We start from the raw sequence: 10,415 nt of genomic DNA, 5'->3' as shown, positions 1-10,415 counted from the left end.
CCAGTAGTATTTTTCCTGTATCCTCGCGAGCGCGCGGGAAAAGCCGAGGTGGCCAGCCGTCGGGTCGTCGTGCAGGGCCTGCAGAACCTCTGGTCGCAGTGCCGAAGGTACAACGATGAGGTAGTCGGCCCGGGCCGGAGAGAAGTTCTTCTTTACGAGGACGTCGTTTTTCAAGAGAAATGACGCCAATCCCTTCCTGAATACTTTTGGAACAACGGCGGTCCTGCCCTTGAGGTATTCCACAAGGCCCCTGAGTTCCGGGTCGGCTTGCTGTCGTTCAGCGAAGTCGTCGGCACTTATGGTTCCCAAGAAGCAGTCATCATCGTGGTCGTCCTGCGGCGGTGCGTCGACGGGGGCACGAGACAAGCAGTCGGCGTCGGAGTGTTTTCTTCCGGACTTGTAAACGACGGTAATGTCGAATTCTTGGAGTCTTAGGCTCCACCGTGCGAGGCGACCTGAAGGGTCCTTCAAGTTGGCTAGCCAACACAAGGCGTGGTGGTCGCTCACAACATTGAAGGGCCGGCCGTAGATGTAGGGGCGAAACTTCGATGTAGCCCAGATGATGGCCAGACACTCCTTTTCTGTTGTGGAATAGTTGATTTCTGCCTTTGATAGCGACCGGCTAGCATAACTGATGACCCTTTCCAATCCGTCGGTCTTCTGCACAAGGACGGCGCCGAGTCCTACGCTGCTTGCGTCGGTGTGGATTTCCGTGTCGGCGTGCTCGTCGAAATGCGCAAGTATCGGAGGCGTCTGCAGGCGTCGTTTCAATTCTTGAAATGCCTGAACTTGCGACGTTTCCCACCTGAATTCGACGTCGGCCTTCGTGAGTTGCGTCAGTGGCTCGGCGATCCGTGAAAATTCCTTGACGAAACGTCTGTAATAGGCGCACAAGCCGAGAAAACGGCGTACGGCCTTCTTGTCGGTGGGCGTCGGGAAGTCAGCGATGGCAGCTGTTTTCTGCGGGTCCGGGCGAACACCATCCTTGCTGATCACATGACCCAAGAACAAGAGCTCCTCGTACGCGAAGCGGCACTTTTCAGGCTTCAAAGTGAGTCCGGAGGTCTTGATTGCTTGAAGTACAGCTTCAAGGCGCCGAAGGTGTTCGTCGAAGTTTGAGGAAAACACTACGACGTCGTCCAAGTACACGAGGCACGTCTGCCACTTCAAGCCGGCCAGTACTGTATCCATAACCCGTTGAAAAGTCGCAGGTGCCGAGCAAAGACCAAAAGGCATGACCTTGAACTCAAACAGGCCGTCTGGCGTTATAAAGGCAGTCTTTCTCTGGTCTCTCTCGTCGACTTCTATTTGCCAGTAACCGGTCTTGAGGTCCATCGACGAAAAGTACTTTGCGTTGTGTAATCGATCCAGGGTGTCATCTATCCGGGGAAGGGGATACACGTCCTTCTTCGTGACTTTGTTCAGGCGACGATAATCGACGCAAAAACGAAGAGTCCCATCCTTCTTCTTCACTAGCACCACAAGGGATGCCCACGGACTCTTCGACGGCTGGATGATGTCGTCGCATAGCATTTCGTCCACCTGTTTCTTCACGGCCTCCCGTTCCCGCGTCGAAACTCGGTAGGGACTCTGACGGAGTGGTCGAGCATTTTCTTCTGTTATAATGCGGTGCTTAGCAAGGGGCGTTTGTCGGACCCGCGATGACGACGAGAAACAGTCCTTGTATTGCAGGAGCAGGGTTTTGAGCTTATCTTGCTTGACCTTCGGAAGGCTCGGGTTGACGTCAAAATCCCGTTCGGGACCTCTATTCGTCGAAGCAAGTTCGACAGCATCGAAGAGGGCGAAAGCATCGCTGGCGGCTACACATTCGTCGATGTAGGCAACCGTCATACCCATGTTGAGGTGCCTATATTCGTGGCTGAAGTTTGTCAGCAGTACCTTTGCTTTACCGTCATGCAGCTCGGCGATACCTCTTGCGACGCAAATATGACGATTCAGGAGTAGTTGCTGATCGCCGTCGATTACGCATTCAAGGTTCGCAGGTTTTTCGGTGCCGACGGAAATAATGACGCTGGAGCGTGGCGGAACGGTCACCTGCTCTTCTATCACATTCAGTGCATGGTTCCCTGGCGTCGCGTGGGGCGGGAGCGCTTTGTCTGAGGTTAGTGTTATCGACTCAGACCTCAGGTCGATAACGGCGCCGTGGTCACTTAGGAAGTCCATTCCGAGTATCACATCCCTGGAGCAGTTTTGTAGGATTACAAAGCTCGCAGGATAAGTGCGGTTATTGATGGTGACTGTCGCCGTGCAGACACCAATCGGCGTTATCAGGTGGCCTCCAGCTGTCCGGATTTCTGGTCCACTCCAAGCGGTCTTTACTTTCTTCAGCTTGGTGGCGAATGGCCCACTGACGACGGAATAGTCGGCTCCGGTGTCGACGAGAGCTGTGACGCTGTGGCCGTCGATAAGAACATCGAGGTCGCTTGTTCGTCGTCTTGCGTTGCGGTTAGGTCGTGGCGTCGGATCACGGCTTCGTCGATTTGTCCCGCTGTTTCGACGTTGCGTCGTCAGGTTTTCTTCGGGCCGCGATGTTTCGTCGTGAGGGCTCCGTCCGGTTTGCGTCGTGTTCTGAAGGTCTCGTCGCGTTGTCGTCGTCGGCGGCCGCGGAGGATCTTCGGCAGTTCGTCGTACAGCAACCGCACCTCCATCGGTTGCTGCCCTTAGTTTCCCGGATACGGGCTAGGCGACCGGCCCCGGTTTGGGCCAGTGTACTGCCGGCGGTGCGGTGACATGTAGCGGCCGGGCGACGGCGAGCGGGAAGGTCGTCGTTCTTCCCACTGTGTTCCGGTGAGGTAGTCGTCGATGTCGCGAGGCCGTTCGCCTGGCTGCGGGCGCGGCGCGTTGACGGCGAATCCGCGTAGCCCCATCTGTCGATACTGGCATCGGCGGTATGTGTGGCCGGCTTCCCCGCAGTGATAGCAGAGCGGTCGGTTGTCAGGGGCACGCCAAACGTCGGTCTTTCGGGGGGCGCACCGTTGTCCTGTCGGCGGGCGGTATGGCGTTGGTGGTGGTGACGGCGGTGCCTGGCGGCGGAACTGCTGCGGCGGCGCGGCGTCTTGACGTGGGCGAGGAGGGGGGGCGTTGCGTCGGTCTGCAGCAGCATAGCTCATGGCTTCCGGCTGAGCCTGCGGTGCTTCGGGAATTCCAAGCGATTGCCGGACTCCTCGCGGACAACGTCGGCGATTGAATCCACTTGATGCTGCGGCGAAGGTAACAGTTTGCGCAGCTCCTCCCGCACAATCGCTCTGATGGTGTCACGCAGGTCATCAGACTGCAGCGCCTGAACCTCCCCGTAGGTCGTCGTAGGAATGCGGCGGTTGTACTGCCTAGTGCGGATTTCTAGTGCCTTTTCGATTGTGGCGGCCTCCGAAAGGAATTCCGAGACCATCTTCGGCGGGTTGCGCACAAGTCCGGCGAAGAGTTCCTCCTTCACTCCCCGCATCAGGAAGCGAACTTTCTTTTCTTCGGACATGGCTGGATCAGCATGGCGGAATAGGCGAGTCATTTCTTCGGTGTACAGTCCGACGTTCTCATTGGGGAGCTGTACACGGGTCTCGAGAAGGGTTTTAGCCCTTTCTTTCCGGATGACGCTCGTGAAGGTGTGGAGAAATCCGGTGCGGAAGAGGTCCCATGATGTTAGCGTGGACTCTCGATTCTCGAACCAGGTCCTTGCGCCATCTTCAAGGGCGAAGTAGACATGGCGTAGCTTCTCGTCGCAGTCCCAGTTGTTGAACGTGGAGACCCGGTCGTATGCCTCCAGCCAGCTTTCTGGATCCTCGCATGGTGATCCGCGGAATGTCGGCGGCTCCCTCGGTTGATGCATGACGACCGTTGTAGGTGGCAGGGGGTCTGTCATCGTCTCGGCGGTAGATGTGACGGTCTTCGGCTGCCTGGCGTTTTCGGGAAGGAGCCCGTACTCTGGTTGTAGTCCCTTCTGCCGGCGGCTGGTTCAAGGTTCCGGGTTGGCCTTAGAGTCGTCTTCTTCGCGGCTTGGGCTTGGGTCAGCGCTCCGCGGTGGCGTCCGGATCATGAAGCAGCACCTCCACCAGATGTCACGTGGTCGTGACGTCGACGAAGACAGCAGTCGGCGTTTGCAGGATGAAACTGTTTATTTGGCCGAACTTGTGGCCGGAAAATGAGAACTAGGACTACAGCAATACACGCTGTACAATGATAGCGGCGAACAGGGCGTCGTCCGTCGATCAACTGACAAGCGGTCAAGTGCATCGGTTTTTATACAGGTGCTATGGAACTTTCCAGCGATATCGCTGGTGGCGGCGTTATCTCTCGATAAAGCTGGAACATTCGCGTGCGGCGCGAAATCTTAACAAAACGATCTACTACAATCGAGAAGTCTCTCGAACACTGCTTCGCGGGCAGCGTCGAGCGTTGATAATCGCCCTTGCTGGTCAAACACAAAAAACATCAAAATAGGACAAGAAGTGGGCGTGGCAATATCTTCACACTGAATCAACACATGCTGTGCCCCGTCCTTAGCGCTCCGAAAGCGTGAACATCTTTCTTTTTTTTATAGGCAATCTCGCTTTAAATCTACGGCTTCTAAGGCAACCCGACTTCGCTTCAAACAGTAAAGCGCTTCCCCTCGAATTATCATAAACTGCCTCCCTCCTTATTTCGAATTTGCTTTTTCGGTAGGTACTCAGGGAGGGTTTCTTTTGTTTCCATCGCTCCTATCCAATAACTCCTCTCCGCCTCTGACCTTTTTCCTTAACGCTCTTGGCCACATCGCTTACACTGCCAGCAGTGTACTGGATGGTGAGTCTGCTAGTTCCTTTAACCGCGAAGCTGTCTAAGCTTGCTAATTTGTCTGCCGGAAACAGAAACGATCTTCATCATGGACCACCACGCGCTCGCTACTAGGTCCTCTTCCTCAACTTCGTCCTCTTCTCCTCCGCTCGCAGAACACGTGCGCCGATTTCTCCAGCGTGGACTGCAATAACCCTCATGAGTGAGAGAAGGAGTACGGAGAGAGAGAGACCTATGAAGAACGCGAAAGTGTTGGCGAAAAAAAATTTTTTCACGAGGCGGAATTCGAACCCGCGTACCCTCAGTCCGAAGGCGAGCGTCGCAACCACTCGGCTATCCAGCCACAATAATAGAGCCTAGCATAGCCTTGTACGGTATAGTTTAGCAACGGGGTGGGAAGTGGGCGTGAGGAGGAGGAATGTGATGCAGAGGAGGAGAGAAGTGAGGAGGGTGAGAGTAAAGCATAGCATAGAGAAAAGAGAAGGAGAGTCATGGAGAGAAAGAGAGTGAGAGATAGCGAGAGAAAACGATTGAAAGGAGGAAGCAAGCGAGAAATTCAGAGGGAGGGATAAATAAGCAGAAATAAACAGTGAAAAACGAGAGAAAAACATAGACAAGAAAGAAGAAAGAAGTAGAGGAGGAAAGAGAACATTTGCAATACTTAGCAAAACAGGAAAAGCCAGAACCAGAATGGCGCCCATTAGCTCCGCTGTCTCTTTAACATCGCGCCCCCACTGCAAGCTATGCTAATTTTTTCTCCACTGTGAGTCAACGCTCTTCCTGTAGACATACCGGGACATCGTCAGAGTCTGCCCATCTTATCTCTCTGATATTCCGTAGCCTCTCTTTGAACCTCAATTCGGTCTGAGCTTCCCTCACCTAAAAACTTGCCCATAGCGACCGCAACTAAACTTTGCAGCGGGATATCTCGGGGCACAAACATGCTAGAATTCTTCCACGTAGAACTGTGTAGGAATGCGACCGCCTCCAACCTTTTAATACAAACATGCCCGCTTGCTGTACTCATTAAAAGGATCATTATTATCTTAGTTAACTGGGCGGCTGGCAGCGAAAATATGGTGTGTTGCCCTGGATAAAAAAGAATATTTGCCAAGATGATTTTCACGTACCTTCGAGTGTTGAATTTTAAGAAAACCATAAAGCTTAACTATGAACACCCCGCATAAGCAACAGACTCTATTGCGTCACATAATATCAACTATTTCTTATGTGCTCACAAGCTATTCTACTTGCAGACAAGCGGTCGGTGTACGTGCACGCCACAGGCACGTGGTTGCATAGACAAAAAACAAACAAACCAAGAAACAAGCAAGACGAAACAAAAAAAAACAGTACAAGGTAATAAGCACAAATATTCCAATTAACTTTTACGATGATAGCTTATGTACTGATGAAGCTACTGATGAAGGCAAGTTCAAGGCATGCAAAAAGACTTATCTGCCGCTGCCGTTCCGGAGCCCTCGAAACACACATCCTTTCACCACATTGCCCCGATTCTGCGGAGGCCCGAAGTTGGTCGCGCCATCTGGGAGCAACAATACAAAAGGTACAATTGCAATGAGTTTCCTATAATCACCCAGAGGGAAAACTGGCGCTGCGACACTGTTGTACGTAAAGCCCTTGTATATTTTAAAAATAGCGAAATTATTTGGTCCAGCCGTCGCGCCCTGCGATGGCCGGTTGGCGACACGTGCACTGTTCGCCTTCGCGCGGTGGTACACGGCCGCTGCTATTCACCCAACCGCTCTCATCCCCGAAAGCGTTTGTCTCAAAGCGGTGTCCCTTTGTTGTTGCTGTTGTGTTTGGCATACTGCTATTTGGCTTCATGGGTATTTTTAAATGCGAAGCATTTCTTAGCGAACCAAAGGCACTCTGACCGTTTTTGCCTGCCTGCCCACCCGCCCGCTCGTTTGTCTGTCTGTCTGTCTTCTCATTCGAAATGAGAACAACCAATCTTTTTCACAGAACCTGCAATTTTATTTGAAATTCAGGAGGCTGCCGACACCTTGGCTTGTACACCTGATGTTTTGCAATCGCTGCTGCTAGCTTGGCCATATTAAAAATAGAAATATTTGTATCTATAGAAGCTCTGTTGCATAAAATCATGTCCTTTATCTTTTCTCGGTAGCTAATGAGTTAGTGGCGTCCCGCCGTACTAAAAACCAACTAGGTTCTCTGTTTGATAATGAAGCTGCGTTTTGGAGCAGTCTTACTGCATTGAAAATTTTACGTTCCACTTTTTTCAGACTACAGAAGGGCTACACCGAGCTTACAAGATGTGCGTTATCGTAAGGTCAATCTGCGCGACAGACAAAAGACCGCGCACCGTGAGATAATGTACGCTACCTATGCCGAGGCGGCCCGTCTGCGTCGTGCTCGGTACTTATTTTGTGCCGAAAACGAAGTGAAACACTGGCTAGGCCACCTGAAGCACGAGGGTATCCACGGTAGAGCACTGCACGGGCCGTGATTCCCAGCCCGTGCCCGGCCCGGGCCCGGTTCTCGTTCAAGCTTACCCGCCCGAACCCGGCCCGGCGACTCAAAGCGAGGCCCAGGCCCGGCCCGAAGCCGAGAAAAAGATGTCAACTACCCGGTCCGGCCAGGCCCGACGGGGGCCCGCGCCAGTAATCTAGGTGGTGTTGCCCGAACATGGAATCGACAGCAAGTCGTTTTAAGTAGCAAATGTCTACGCTTTGTTGGCTCATGCTTTGCTAACAATTATGCTTTAACCTTCGGTAAGCGAAAGAGAGGGCTATCACGGTGGAAACAGTTGAGCGGACATACTCAGTACGATGAACGTTTTGTTCGGTAGCAGTATACTGCACACATTTTTTCTGCGAATACACTGGGAATCATCAAGAGCGTTTTGTAGCGGATATTGCAGCAAGGAAAGTGGTTTGCAGCATGAGTTTCAACAGGGAGTGCGACATAAACAGAGGGGGCAGAGAACAGAACCCTTTGTTCCCTTTCTGTTTTTATTGAGCTTTCTAATGAAATTTAAATCATGCTCTACCCAAAAACCCAATCGTGCACCCTTCTGGATATGTAGCACCTGTCTTCTTCAGCATAGTAGCACGCTGCCACATTGCCACACCAAGCGAAAGAGAGGGGAAAAAAATTAAGTTTATGACCACTGTAGTAAATAGACTAACCTAGATAAAAATTATAATGAACTGGTGCACTCCGTGTATTTTTTCGAAATACGTATAAACAGCCAAAAGGAAGAAAAAAACTATTCGTCATAGCATTATTTCATATATCACACCACTGTTAGTATACACAATCTATACGCTTTGTGTGACATAGTTTGCCGTTTATTTCTTCACGTGTTATTGTGAAAAAAAATCAAGTTATCCAGAGATTCCGGCTTTTAGTGCGCCATGCGCCGCTGCATCACATATCTTGCCGTGCTAAAGTTTCTTGCACTGCTTGCGCTAGATGCAGGGGAGCACAACATCTGCCTTGCAAATTGCGAAGGCGTCGGCAGACGTTGTTCTTAGACTTCCAGTTCTGGAGCAAATTTCGGGTGTCTTCGTGGACCTCTGCAGAATGAATGTAGCTGTCCGGTTCATCCCTTCATTTCTCTCGTTCCCGAACGTCGTGCCACTCTTCAATAGCATCTATCCGCGATGCGCAGCGCCTATAGGGGCGCCACTGAAAGCCGCGTAGCGGCGGCCGTTGGTACCGCTGGTGGGTTGCGTAGCAGACGATTCATTTGCGCGCGTGCGATTTGCCGCTTGTTCGCGTCCCAGATAATTACTTTGGCGACGATAGTGTGCGCAAAGGAGCCGCACTTTATAATAGTGGACACGTGTCCGATGTCAAAGGTGTGTGGGACGACAATGTACGTCACCATACGCGCCAAGTGTTTGCCACAGACAAGCGTCAACAAGCTTGCCTCGAAGTGGAGCTCATGGTAAGTACACCGCCTTCGTTATATCGTCGCGATCAATAATGCCTGCATGCGTTGATGCGTGAACCAACGTTTTTTCTTGACACAGTAGCTTCGTTTACGTGCCATGTGTTTATATAGTAGATTTTGAGGGAGCGCTGTCGCACCGGCGTATAGATTTCATAGGTGCGGCCACGCGAAGGGTCAGCGTTGGTAAAACTTTGAAACCAGCACGATAAACTTGTGAAAAAATAAACGATACACTTGTCATCACCGGTGCAGAAGCGCACAGCGAACATTCTGCACCGATGATCGCATTCCAGTGCCATCAATAGGTAGAATGCAGCCGATTTCGACCAGCGCACGTGTGATCCCACGGCGCTTTTCTGAAGGAGCCGTCACCTTCCCCACATTCTCTGGCATTGCGCTTCGCGCCATTCGTTTTTCAAGAGAGCCTAGGCATCGCGTCTTATCACTAATAACAACCTCATGTGCATTGTAGCGTCTGCAATGCAGGCGAGGCGACCAAGTGTAAACGTAGTAGCGTTGGCTGAATACGTAGCGACATAACTGGAGAAATAAAAACACGGTAATCGTTCTAACACTGCCGTAAACAAAGCGCGATTGCTTACTTTCTACGTCGTACAGGCGCAATCCACCGCCGCCGTCGCTCTCGCTCATGAAATAGCACCGGAAACCTGTAGGAGTGTGTTCCTGCGATTTTTTGTGTGTGTTTGAGCAGCTCAAAAGGCCGCAGTTATTTTTCGACATCGCTGAGGCCCGACAGAGTCGTTAAATCACAACGAAAACACATGCATCCGTGCACTCGCGTAGACGCTCGCGGGAACACTGCTCGCCGGGACCCGTCAGGGCTTCCGAGCCGTGGCGGCAGATGGCGTCGTCGGCGCTTTGCGCATCGCCTATAAAACTCCGCTTTTAGAGCTTTTCAGGTTTCAGCAGTGCATCATGCACGGTTTGTACCATGCTCTTTTTTTGTTGTTTTCATATTTTAATAGTGTATGAACGGTATTGTACCGGTAGAAGGTGACGATTGGACTACGTGGGTAGGACTGGCAGGAAGTGGACGAGGAGATTTCGATCAATTTTAGGGGTTCGCTCCAGTTTGGTAATAAAGGCGCGACAAAGTTTCTCGAAGCTTACTCATTGGATGCATATGGTTCGAGGTAAGGGGACCTCACCCGACATGGAATTCGTAATTGTCCTTTTTCAAGTCAGATATTTCGTCAAGCGAATGTAATTTGCCGCACACATTGTTTAATGGACCTATACAATTCCTGCACATTGCAGCGCTGTGGCGCCAGTAGCATGCAGCTCTCGCACCCTAAAGCGGAACAAGCTCAGATGTTAACAATGTGGACACACAAAGCAGGCTGTGCATGTCCATGTCGCGTCACATGACCAGTGAGAGCAGTGACGGAGCCTTGAAAAAAGAACGTTTCTTTAAGCGATTCTGTGTAACGAGACAACGCGCAGTCTTTTCGTCTGAGTGGACCGCTGGAACTTTCAAGAACGTTTCCCCGCTCTGGAGCTCTGTGATCGCTCTAGCGATGACAATTTATAGGTATAAGTTTAATATATTACATTTATTACTGCGATTACAACATAACATTTGCGATATAATAACCAATGCAAATAAAGCACAGAATGGTGAAGCGTTAACTATATAGGCGTCTGGGCTATTTACTTTTAGCTC

This window comes from Rhipicephalus sanguineus, chromosome 2 (genome assembly GCF_013339695.2).
Source record: "Rhipicephalus sanguineus isolate Rsan-2018 chromosome 2, BIME_Rsan_1.4, whole genome shotgun sequence".
Lineage (NCBI taxonomy): Eukaryota > Metazoa > Arthropoda > Arachnida > Ixodida > Ixodidae > Rhipicephalus > Rhipicephalus sanguineus.
This window is presented reverse-complemented; position numbering follows the sequence as displayed.